The sequence below is a fragment of the Podarcis raffonei genome, chromosome 12, assembly GCF_027172205.1.
Source record: "Podarcis raffonei isolate rPodRaf1 chromosome 12, rPodRaf1.pri, whole genome shotgun sequence".
NCBI lineage: Eukaryota > Metazoa > Chordata > Lepidosauria > Squamata > Lacertidae > Podarcis > Podarcis raffonei.
This window is the reverse complement of record NC_070613.1, coordinates 57,329,558-57,341,479: the sequence shown is the minus strand read 5'-3', so window position 1 is coordinate 57,341,479 and position 11,922 is coordinate 57,329,558. Positions and strand designations below refer to the sequence as shown.

General features: G+C 43.6%; 1 protein-coding gene across 5 annotated transcripts in view; it reads left to right on the top strand.

The window, feature by feature from the left end:
* Positions 1-330: 330 nt before the first annotated feature.
* The window catches only part of GLI3 (GLI family zinc finger 3), a 232,096-nt gene continuing 220,504 nt past the window's right edge, over positions 331-11,922 (top strand). For 4 of the 5 annotated variants that reach the window (XM_053359307.1, XM_053359305.1, XM_053359304.1 and 1 more), the window contains exon 1: positions 331-451. The gene's annotated coding sequence lies outside the window, so the exon portion shown is untranslated. Of the gene's footprint in view, positions 452-1,673; positions 1,695-11,922 lie in introns of those variants that run through there. The other variant, XM_053359303.1, reaches the window with a different exon arrangement.

Here is an 11,922-nt window from a genome sequence, read left to right as displayed (position 1 = left end):
GGTCTTTTTTAGGCTTTTGCATCCTCGGCCAGGCTGCTTCGCTCTGGTCGCCTTTAAGGCCGAGAGGCCCTCCCGTCCCCGAGGCTGGCGGAGCCGCCTGAAGCGCTCCAGAATCCCCGGGGAAGGCAGGGCTCCCTTTTTGTGCCAGCCCCGCTCCACGTGGAGAGGCGCGCGCAAAGGGAGGAAAGTTGCGCGAGCTGCGCTCCAGCAGGATCGCTGGGCGTGGGTCTGTCTGTCTGTCTTTCTCCCGGCAGCTCGCCTCCCCCCAAACACCCAGAGGGGGAGGAGGAGGAGGAGAGAGGGAAGGAGAGGAGGGAGGCGGGCGGGCGAGCGAGCGAGCGGGGCAGCGGCGGAGGGCTGAGCCGGACAGCCCGGCAACATCTGCCAAACTTGGAGGAGAGAAGGGAGGAGGCAGAGGAAGCGGCAGACTCGGGGCAACTTTTCGGAACACGTGAGTTATGAGAGTTGCATGTTTTCCTTTCCCCTTCTTCTTCCCTGGACCGAGAGGCAGAGAAAGGAACGAAATCAGAGAAGGGGGAGAGAAAGAAGAGAAAAGCGCAGCCCAGGGAAGGGAGGAGGAGGAGGAGGAGGAGGAGGAGGAAGGGGCAGCGGCCGAAGCGCCTTTTCCTCCCTTTGCGTGCAAGTTTGTGATTTGCGAATTGGCGGCGGACTGTCCTCCTTGTTTCGGGCTTGTTTCGGTTGTTGTTGTCGAACCGGGAGAAATGTCACTCCGGGCTCCTCCGTGACTCAGAAGGGATCGGGTTACAGCGGGGGGGGGGGGGCGCCGAGGAACCGCTGGAAGGTCTCGGCGGAGAAAGAGAACTAAGCGCGCGCGCGCCTGAAGGCAACCCCCGCACGGGAGGGCGAGCGCCGGGCGCGTAAAGAGAAGGCAGACCTCTCCCAAGAGCCCCAAACAGCCCCGCGCCCTCCCGCTCCTCCCCTCCCCAGCCCGCCCCTCCAAAACAGAAGCCAAATGCCCTCATTCATCCTCGGGGAGCGGCGCTGCTAAGTTGGCCGCGGAGGAGCCGGCGAGGCCCCGATCTTCGCCTATGGGGAGCTCGCGGGCTGCTCCCCACCCCAGCCGAAGCAGGTAAGCAGTGCCCGTGCTTTTCGGGCGGGTGGCTGGAGGTGCGCGCGCGCGCCTAAAAAGAGAGAGAGGAGGGGAAAGTTCTTTGTTTAACTTGCAGTGCGCTGGCCGCGCGGAAAAGAAAGTTGGAGTGGGGCTGGGAGGGAGGGAGGGAGGGAGAAGAGCTTCCCTTTTCTGCCCTCGATCCCTCCTCCGAGTCCGGCGGGATGGAGAGTTCGGGGGGAAGTGGAGCCGGCCAGGCTGCCAAGGCAGGGCGCGCTTGCTCGCGAGTGGCTCGGCTGGCGCTCCTGCAGGGGCTTGTCCCGGAGCGAGCCCGGCTCGGCTCGAGCTGGCGGAGGCGCCAAAAGCGCGCGGCGCGTGGGCCTCTCCTCGCCCCCTTCTCGCTCTCTGCACTCGGAGAGCATTGGGAGGCTTCACGTCCCGCAGCTCAGTTGCACTGCTGCACATTTTGCAGGCTCCCAGGAGCTCTTGGCCTCTTCCAAGGGGCGGGAGGGAAAGAGAGAGAGAGAGAGCGGGGTGGAAATAGCGTTGACTTTCTTGCCAGCAGTTTCTGTGGTGGCTGGAAGTTTGCCACATCTGGAAGGGTGGAAGCAAGTGATCGGATGTGGTACTGTACACAACCTTCTGCTGTTATTTGTAGTGTTAGGAAGGGTGCCTTTTTAATCTCTTCTCTCTCTCTTTTTGGAGTGATTCATTTGCTTGGAAGGTCCTGGGAAAAAGGGAGGGGGTGTTGAAGGAAGATGGGAGCAAAGCTTCCAATTTTAAAAAAGCTGTGAGTTAAAAGCGAAACTTTCAGAGTTTACTGTTGCAGAATGAGAGAAGGGTCCCGTGGCAACTTGAAGGTTGGTTAGCTGGTTTTGGCACAGATGCTTGAATTTCCATTGTTAGCTGACACTTTTGTAATAATCTGGCAAGGTGCAACCCAAATGCTCCCTGGATCTGAATATGTTTCTGTTGTTCAGATTTCTCCTTTCCTTACATTTTGGCTGCTTCTGCCAAACTTCATTCTCTGGATGGCGAGGACTGGACAGCTATATGAATCACACCCAGCAGTTAACTTTCTCAAACTTGGAAAAGGGCTAGAGGGAGCTTGGAAAAAGAGGCAGAGTAAATAGTGGCAGGCAAAGCAATTTGGATTAGACTCTTGGGCAAGTAAACACATCAAAGGGACCCTAAAAGGCTCCTGGAAAGTTGTTGTTATGTCAGCGCAACCCTTCTTCTTTTGGGTTGTTCACAGTTGCAGCTTTTGTGATTGGGAGGGGGCTGCCACTTGGGGTTTGCGGCTGCAAGCACCATGTGGGGAAAAGGGTTTACAAAGCTAACCCCCTACCCCAAATTATTTCAATCCTCTGGTGTATCATGTTGATTCCATCCTTGGGGTCTGGTGTTTGTGGCCTTTTGCCAGTTTATATGTAGAGATATTTATGTAAAACATTTTCTTGCTGTTCTCTGCCAGCTGTTCCACATTTTCCAGCTGCCAGTTCAGTTTGAAATGATGGGCCATTTCCATCCCAGCCTAGCAGAGCCTTTTTAAGGCCACGTTATAGGTGGCAAGTTAGCATGCAGGGGACTAAGAGAAGTCAGCATTAGCTAGCTGGGCAGCAGACGTTGTTAACTTGCTTCTTTTTGGAAGGCATTAAACTTTTTTTAAAAAAAAATCAGGCCTTTTCTATTTTGATGTTTGAACCTGCAATTTTGGTTTTATTTGTATGGGTCACAGAAAAAAACTCATCTGTTCCCAGCTCTTTTGAATATGTGGTTCTTTTAATTATATCAGGGCATTCTGTGCCTTTCTCTGTGTCCATATGATTCCAAAACGGCAACACAAATACTTGGGTGCAAATGAACACTGAGAAACCAAGCTTGTGTTTGAGAGGAGTAGATGAGGAAGGAAAGAAGGGGTTGTCTTCTCTGTCTAGATTATACCCTAAAATTACTCACAAGTAGCCTTTAACTGTTCAGTGCATTTATGCAGTTGCATTCTCAATTTGGAATGGTGTGTTAGTGATCGATGCCTATAATTGTTTCCTTTAGGCTCTTTATTAAAAATTAATTGGGATCTGACAGTTTATTAATTGCATATCTCAAAGATTATTTTGAAAGAAGGATGCAGTGTTTAAAATGTAAAGAATTATGAAAATTTGAAATACTTCTGAGCACCTTATTGTAGCTGAGTTGAGGTTATCTGTTAAAAAAAACCTAACCATCAATGACTTCAACAGTGTAAACTGTATAAAGTATTTCAAGAATTTATTTACGAGATATTGCTTGCAACATACTGGTAGATGACTTGTAGATGGTTATTTTTCAGCCTTATTAAAACAAACATTAAATTACATCAAATTGGCTGTAAGAGGCAGTTGGTTAGCTTTTGCTAGAACAAAACAGCTCCAATTCTCTGCATGTTTGCTCAGAAGCAGGTCCTACTGAGATCAATGGGACTATAGATGAAGCAAGTCTGTGTAGAAGAATGCAGTTCACTTGATTTCTTACACTGTGTTTGTAAGACACCCTTACTAGGAAATAAATTCCAATGAAATCAGTTAGATAGAATATACTTTGAAGCAATTATGTTTAGGATCAGGGTGTTGGAAATCAGGAAAGATGGAACGATGATGTAATGTAATTCTTCAAAGGAAAAAATCAAAGCTAGAGAGTCAGTACAGTAGCTGTATTTCAGGGGTGTATGTGTGCATGTGTTCATAATTTTGTGTCGCATCACTGCTCATGTTCGTCAGTTAAACTTTGTTTGCTAAAGCTTTTATCTGCATAAGAAATACTGAACCAAAAAAGACATTGCATATATTGTCTTGACTAAAAATGCAAAACTTGTACCCAACACCAAACAGAAGTTTGAGGAAAGGCAAAGTCTTTTGAAATATAAGTGGTTTGTAGTTACGTTCCAGGCACCTTGCATTATTTTCATATGCTATTTTTCATTTGGGTGAGATGTATTTGGACAGAGACAACATTTTCTATATGCAAAATGTTGAACTCTGGTTCTGCTGCAAAGACAACAATCAGAGCACTTGCTTTGAAAGTTTAAAAGTTTAAAATTCATGTGGGGAGAGGTCCAGCTTTGTTCTATAGAAGGCAGTAACTAGTTTTCATTTATTTCAATGGAGTAAGGGTGACTTTCTTTGCTGTAATTATTAATTACCTTTTATAGGACTTTTAAGAGTACTAAAGTCATCTCTTTCTTACTTGCAATCATTTGTAATTACTAGCATGCATCACTGTCTTGTTTTACGCTTTTCAAAGGTGTTTATTTGATGTTTAAAGGCATTTTAGAAAACTTTTCTACAATTTCCCTTCAGAGTAAAGCATCTGATGCTTATTAAACTGGGAAGGGGGAGGCCAGAGAGTTATGAAAGGAAACGGTTTAATGGCCATTGTTGCCTGCACTCCAGCGTGAGGAGACAGTAATGTACTAAGAAGAAGCAGACTCGGAGCAAGAGTGAATCAATGAGTCATGAAATCCTCAGGAAGACCTTAGTAATGGAATGTTAATGCTTTTAGACTATAGCAGATTATCTCAAAAGTCAGAGTTTTCTACTATATATGCAATTGTGGTAAATCCCCTAAACTAAAGAAATACTTTGAAGAAGGCATTCCTAAGACTGCTCCTCATATTCTTCAGTTTATTTGATTTTTTTCTTTTTAAGAAGTCAAGACATATTTCATTTGACCAGTTTGCAGTAAGGAAGTGAGATGCTAAATTTACTCAATAAACCTTTTGTTCTTGTTTTACAAAAGGCTCAGCTCTAATAATTATTTCAAAGAGCCTTTTAATCAGGATTTCCAAAACATACACCTTCAACCTTCCTTTGCTCTGTTGCTTGTCTACATTGGAATTGATTTGTTCCAGCTTAAAAAAATAAAATAAAGGGAGATGGAATAAACAAAACAAAAAAATAAAAATTGGGGGCATGCTGTAAAACTTTTTTTCAAGTTTTCTCTGTGTATTTTCCTATCTTTACTTTTATTTGATAGGTCTGTGAAATAGAGCTGTAGACTGGCAAAGACTTTAAATGAAATTTCACACTTTGATGAATTTTTTTTCAACTTTGATATATTGACAGCAAAAGGAGCTGCAAAGCTTTTATATAACTTGAGCAGTAACGCCAAGCAGCAGTCAAACGTCTCTCTGCATTTGTGTTTAACTGCAGAAGAAAAACATGTCCATGGGCAGTTGAGGTTCTTATCAACTCCCTAATCCCAGATCCCAGCAAACCTTGAGGGCATGCCTCAGATCTTGCTGAAATCATTGTAGACTCTCTCACAGTTTGCAGATTAAATATGCTATGTGTTCCTGGCTCCAACAACAGTTTTATGAGCTTACTGAGCTTCCTGTTTTAAGATCTCATTTTTCTGAAGTTTTTAGGAGCTGCTAAAGGCAATGCTGTCTGGGCTAAGTAAGTGGCTCTTGTTAATTTAGAGACACTTCAGATATTTTATTCTGTCTGTAAAAATAGCCCAAATTGTTATTTTTAAATTGGAAGGCTATTTACATTGAAGGAGCAGCAACAAAAAAGCATTCTTTCTAAAGGGAGATGCTGCTGTCCTCCGGCGTGTCGGGGGAGGGCACAACGTTGTAAAGTTTTACATGGAACTTGATTTATTTGTTAATGGTGATTGGTCTGTAGAAAAATTAGACTTCTGTTGGAATTTCAGCGGTTAGGCAAAATCTCAGTATCTTTGTTCCTTACTGGTTGTTTGATGGGTCCTGAGAAATTTGTACATCTTCTCCCCCTTGCCAAACAGACTGCTCTACCATTGCAGGCAAGGCCCCCCCCCCCCATTGTAATAATTCACATAGTTTGAAACCAAGGATATTTTTCCTATTCCTACATGGGGAAAGAGCAATTTTGTCTGTTCCTTTCATCCTAAATCTTTTGTTTCTCCATAGCTGATGAACAGTTAACTCCCAAGTTTCATTCCCTGTTGTAATCATGTTTATGTATTTAGCGTAAGAGTGGCTTGTTAAAAGAAGGAAAATACCTATATCATTGTTCAACAACATGTGTCAAGTTATTCCCAAGGGAAGTTGAGCCAATTTTGTGCTTAAAGGTTATTCAGTGAATGAAATTGTGAAAGCCCATTTGTCAAGGTACTGCCTGGTTTCTCTTAGTTTTCAACCCCCAAATTCATTGTCTTCCTGGCCCAGTCATTAGTCATCAGTGTATTAGCAATGCCTTCAGGCAATGCTGCCCAGCAGTACTTCTTCACACTACTCTAGCTCTCAAAGTGCACTCTGCCGACTTGCAGAATTACTGCACTGATTTCCGCTTGGCTAGGTTTGAGGTAAGTCCCCTCCCTGCCTCCTCCTCGCTCAGCTCGCTCTCTAAGCCCCTGCTTTCTTTCAGAGTCTCGCTTTCTGCAGAGACTTGGAGGTGTGTGTAGATGTGGGAAGGGTTAGGATTTTTCTTAAGGACGTCGTTGTTATGGTATGAACAATACGTAATCATTACACTATTTTCAGAGTGCAAGTAGATTGCTAAACGGAGGCTTTCTGTGTTCTTTGAAGAGTTTCATAGTTGCTCAATACTGTATTCCATTGTGAGCATTGTTTTAAGAATTAGTCTCAGTATTAAAATAACAGTAATTGTTTTTAGCCTACATGCTTACTCAAAAGTAAGTTGAACTTGGTGCAGTAATAAGTCTTCTTAAGACCACAGCCCTTCCATGCACTTGCTTGGAAGTGAGTGCCATTTCTTTGATGTAAATCGCTTGGGTTTATTCTGCACTCCTATGCACCCTTCCTAACTTAATCAGTAATGAACTTGGCCATGTAGGATGGTGTGGCTTGACCTTTTCAAATGTGTAAGGTTTTTCACAAATGTGCATTCTAGGAAGGAGAAGATGGAATTTTGTGATTCTTAGGGAGCGGATTCAAAAGTACCTTCTGTTGCAGCAAAACAGCTGCTTTCTAGTCCCTTCTCCCCTGGCATTGCAGGAAGAAGGGGGGGGGGAGGTAAAATGTTCTGATACCTGTTTTACAACAAGACACAAGTGCAAAGCCTGAAATGAAGTTTAAAAGTTGGAAGGAAGGGCTTTATAAAGTGTGCATATTTACAATTGGAGTTCTTCTTGGGGCATGAAGCTTGTCATTCTTTTTACTGGAAAGGTGAAACATCTGGCTTTGCTTAGAATGTGAAAGACAGAATTCCTGGAGTTGAACCCCACGACTCTTAACAAGATCTTCCGAGAAGCCTTTGCGTAACATCTCGATTGGTAAAAGGTGGGGTGCTGGGGCCTGTTATTTAAATGACCCAAATTGAAACGATAAGTGCTCATGCATATAGTATTAAAATTGCCGCTGAATGCCAGAGACTGCTTTTTGTGGCTATATTCTTCATTCAGCTCCATTGCATGATGCTGATTTCATTGCAATTTCATTGCAATTGGGATTGATGCCATAAAACAATACATCATTGAGAATGGAAAATAAGCCATGATAAAGTCCTTGTGCCACTGGGATTCGGCAGTTAGCGGCATAGGAAAAGGGAGTATCTGTGCCAACCTACAGCTGTAGTGTTGTTGTTGTTGTTGTTGTTTGAACAGGTGAAAGCAGGACACAAAGCAAAAAAGGGAGAAACCCCCCCAACACTGCTGGTATTGTGTTTTCTTTATTGTTGTGGGGCGGGGGAGAGCCCCAAAGGGCCTCTATCACTGTCACCTCTTTTCACCAAAAAAACCTCACCGCAAGCATTCCCATTGCTTATAACAAAATCAGTTGAAGAAGTCTTCAGACTTGCTATGAGCACAGCAAGATATGCTGATTGTCCTCTTCTGGGGCATATTCTCATGCTTCTGAGTGACCCATAGAATAAAAGGCATGCGTCTTCAAAGGGTTTCTGCATGTGCTTATGTTGCACAGGGGAATGCGAACGGTGACCTGGAATAAAAAATGTACTTCATCCATCCTTTTTCCTACCGAAATATAGGGTGCCTCTTTTCCTCCCTACATAAATGCTTATGGCAAATTCTCTCTTCTCTCCCCTTCCTCTCTCCTAATGGAATTCACGAATATACTACAGTATAGCAAAACAGCAGATCTTTGCACTAGTTTCTCTGGATTCTTCAGTAAACTTGCAATGATTTAGAAGGTGCAAAAACAGTTTTCTGTAGTTGTCAGGTACACTGTGCTATCAGTGCCAAATGCAATTTACGAGATCAGACAAGTGAGTGTCTTCCCTCCCCACTCTGCCTTCTCCCCCCAACTTTGATTAGATACAAGATTTATGAATTTATGGGACATTGTTTGTTGCTCTCTTTTACTTGAAGGAGATACACAATTGGAAGAAGTAATTCAGAAGGAATCTAAAGGCTCTCTAATTCAAGAATTGTAGAGTTGGAAGGGGTTCCAGTGGTCCTGCACAGTCCATCACAGTGGAGGGATCCCCATCCAACCTCTGCTTAAAAACCTCCAGTGAAGGAGAGTCCACTACCACTAGGCTGGTTTTGTTTTGCAGTTCTATGTAATTCTGTGAGATTCTCATTTCCTTCCCCTGATCAGCTGTACTTGCAGAAGAATGCAGATCACACAACCTCACAAGCTTGCATTTTGCATGTTGGCAAGTTGCTAGTGATTTCAGTGGCATGTACACAATATATCAGGATGCTGAGTTCTCAAACAGTTGTTGAATTTCTACTTGCAGCAGGAATTACGGAACTGAGTCTCAAATGAGAATCTGCAATAGAGTACTTTTTTATTTTAGTGCTGAGTTTCAGCTCTTGAAATAATAAATTAAAGTTCCTATTAAGTATTTGGCTCTGTCTCTTTTTATTCTGGTGCTGTGGAAGTAGAGTGTATGTGAGCTATGAGCAAATGCAGAAGCACCAAGTAGACTATAAAACCAGATGAAGAGACTTTCCTAGAAGCAGATGCTGCTCTGAGCTGAGTTTCATCTGTTAGGAGCTATGCTAGGCTCATAAACAGCCACTTGAAAGCTTGCCTACAGTACTACCTGCCACCAGACAACTAAGCAGGGAAGGTCACTCACTGTCTTAAACTTACATAGGTATGTATGAGTAGGCAGGCTAGTAAAAAAATGTATGACAAACTTTTAGGGGCTTATTTGCAAAATGGAATTGGAGCATTAGCTCATTTTAATTCGGTCAGCTTGGCCAGTTTGTTTATTATTTATACAGTGGTGCCTCTGGTTACATACTTAATTCGTTCCAGAGGTCCGTACTTAACCTGAAACTGTTCTTAACCTGAGGTACCACTTTAGCTAATGGTTTATGTTCTCATCCTGAGGTAAAGTTCTTAACCTGAGGTACTACTCATTAGCGGAGTTTGTAACCTGAGGTGTTTGTGACCTGAGGTACCACTGTACTTTTATAATGGGACAAGCTGTTGTGGACACCTCACACCCACACACTCACCCTCACACTCACTGCATCCAAGCCTTTTTGCTGGCTGCTCCCAGACTCTGGAACTCCCTCCCTAGAGAAGCCAGACTGGCTCCCTCCTCCTTGTCTTCCCACGGAAGACTTTCTGGTTCCAACTGGCTTTGGCACCTGACTGCTTTTCATGAGAGAGCAGGTGCTGCGCTGTTTTACTGTGATTATCTGTATGCTTTTAATAGAGCTTTTATATTTATATACAGCCACCTCCCCCACTTATGTGAGGGTTATGTTCCTGGCCCTCATGCATGTAAGTGAAATCACGTAAACGGGGAGTGCCCTATAAGCACCTTTAAACATCCTCTCTGCCGCCCTCTCTCCAGACCAAAAATACCTTATCCGAACGTATCCATAACTAGAATTAAAACTCTGGGGCCTGCACATAGGTGGGGAGGCTGAGCAGCCTAAACAAAGCCGGTGGGGTGTGTGTAAGTCTCCTCGCGAGTCACAAGGACTTTCCTGCCATTTCCAGGTTGGAACAGAATTATTTATTTATTTCCTGGTGCCACACATATATGCAGTTGTGTGCAAGTCGATCACACTTAAATGTGTGTGTGGGGGGGAATGCTTGTATAGCTTTAATTCTGTTAATGTTTAATTGTTTTTTATTGATTGTTTCCTCCCTCTGTGCTTTTAGCTGTTCTTATTTTACCTGTAAGCCACATTAAGTTAAGCTGCAATGGAAAGCTTTCCAGTCTGATTTCAGAGGGAGAGGGTGACGCTTTTGGCCTTGTATGTGGGGCGTGGGGGCGCCCACAGGTGCCGCGTTGGCAACCTTTGTCTTACACTGCCTGTCCAACTCTCTTCTCTAGGAGCCTCTGGCCCAGCGCTGGTCACAACTAGTTCCAGGTGTGCAGCAGGTGAAAACGGGGCTGCAAAGGACAAACCAGGAGCTAAAAGGGCATTCCCGATTCTTCCCTGGCAAATGGGGATTGCTGACAGGGCCGATCAGCTGGTGGCACCCTCTTTTTTGAAGTGGCCCTTTCAGCACCAGTTAAAGTGTGAGGAGGAGGAGGATGGTTTTTCCTTGTTTTGTTTCCCAGCACCTGTTAAAAGTTACTCCGCCTCTGCATGTGGAAGTCCCTACTAATAGCCATTGGTAGGTCTATGTTAATGAATTTGGCCATCTCTGCATGTTGGTGTAGTGAAATCTAAGTTGTGTGAAGAACTATTGCATTCTTTATTGCCAGCTTTCATTGCATGACTCCTCCTCCCATGCTTTAGTATCATGAAAGATGGATAAAATGGTTGTGGTATTTATTTATTATTGCCATACCATTTGTATTTTTATGAGCCTCTCATGTCTTCCCCTTGGTTACCTTTTTATTTCCTTCTTAAATTCCCAAATGCTTCAGCTTTTGTAGCCTTTACAGCATCTTTTCCTGCTTATTAAAAATCATTTATACCACTGTTTTGATGTCTGTGGGATATTGTTTAATAAAAACTTGTGAGATGGCACAGGCTGGAATTTGGTCCATAGAAGTTTCCTGGAATCCAGAAATGATTCCATCTAATGAAGTCTTCTAAGACTTTTCTGTAATGACTAACTGAGAAATTTCTCACTTCTCCATCTTCTGGAGAGATGAATTATACTAAAAGAATTCCAGCAAATTATACCCAATTAAGAAAATCTAGATTATTAATATCAGGGGCAATCCCATCTGTGGTAGTTCAGATTTATGGGATAGGATACAAATTAGGGAGAATTTCTGTGTGTTTGTGTGAATCTTCATCTCCTTGTTGTCTGGTTCAGAGAGATATACAGGACTCTAAAATGCTTTCATCTAGCAATTAATTGCAGCTGGAAGGGGTAGCGCATAGCACTCTGTAATCCTAATATCACTCCCAGTTACCCTGTGAGGTAAGTCATTGTTATTCCCATAACACTGATAGAACCTGGAAGGTGATGATTTAACAGGGGTACCCAGTTAATTCATGTCTGAACAGGGATTTGAAGCTTTTTTCCTTTCTTTTTTCTTTTTAAAAGGCTTTGAGGGCCACTTCACACATTACATGGAGATGAGGTCAGGTCAACAGGGACCTACAGCCTTTGCATTTTCATGCCTTAAATCAACAGTGGGCCATCTACCAGCTTGCACATCTAATTTGTTTTTTACGAGAATCTGAGGTCCACCAGTTAGAGCCTGGTACAAAGGACTTACACATCAAAATAAGGAATTATGAGACCCAAATTTATTCTGAGTTGCAGAACTGAACAGAACTCACAATTCTTCCACTCACAAATCCATTCCTGGTTACCCTTCTCTTTCTTCATTTCAGCACTATATTTCAGCAGGAGGGGAGTCATTTTGTTGTTGCTGTTGTTAAACAATTTGAAGTAAAAAAATACTTGCAAATCACCCAGAGATCTAGCAGTAGATGCAGCTCTACCTTCTGCCTCCCTGTGCTTTAGAATACAATGT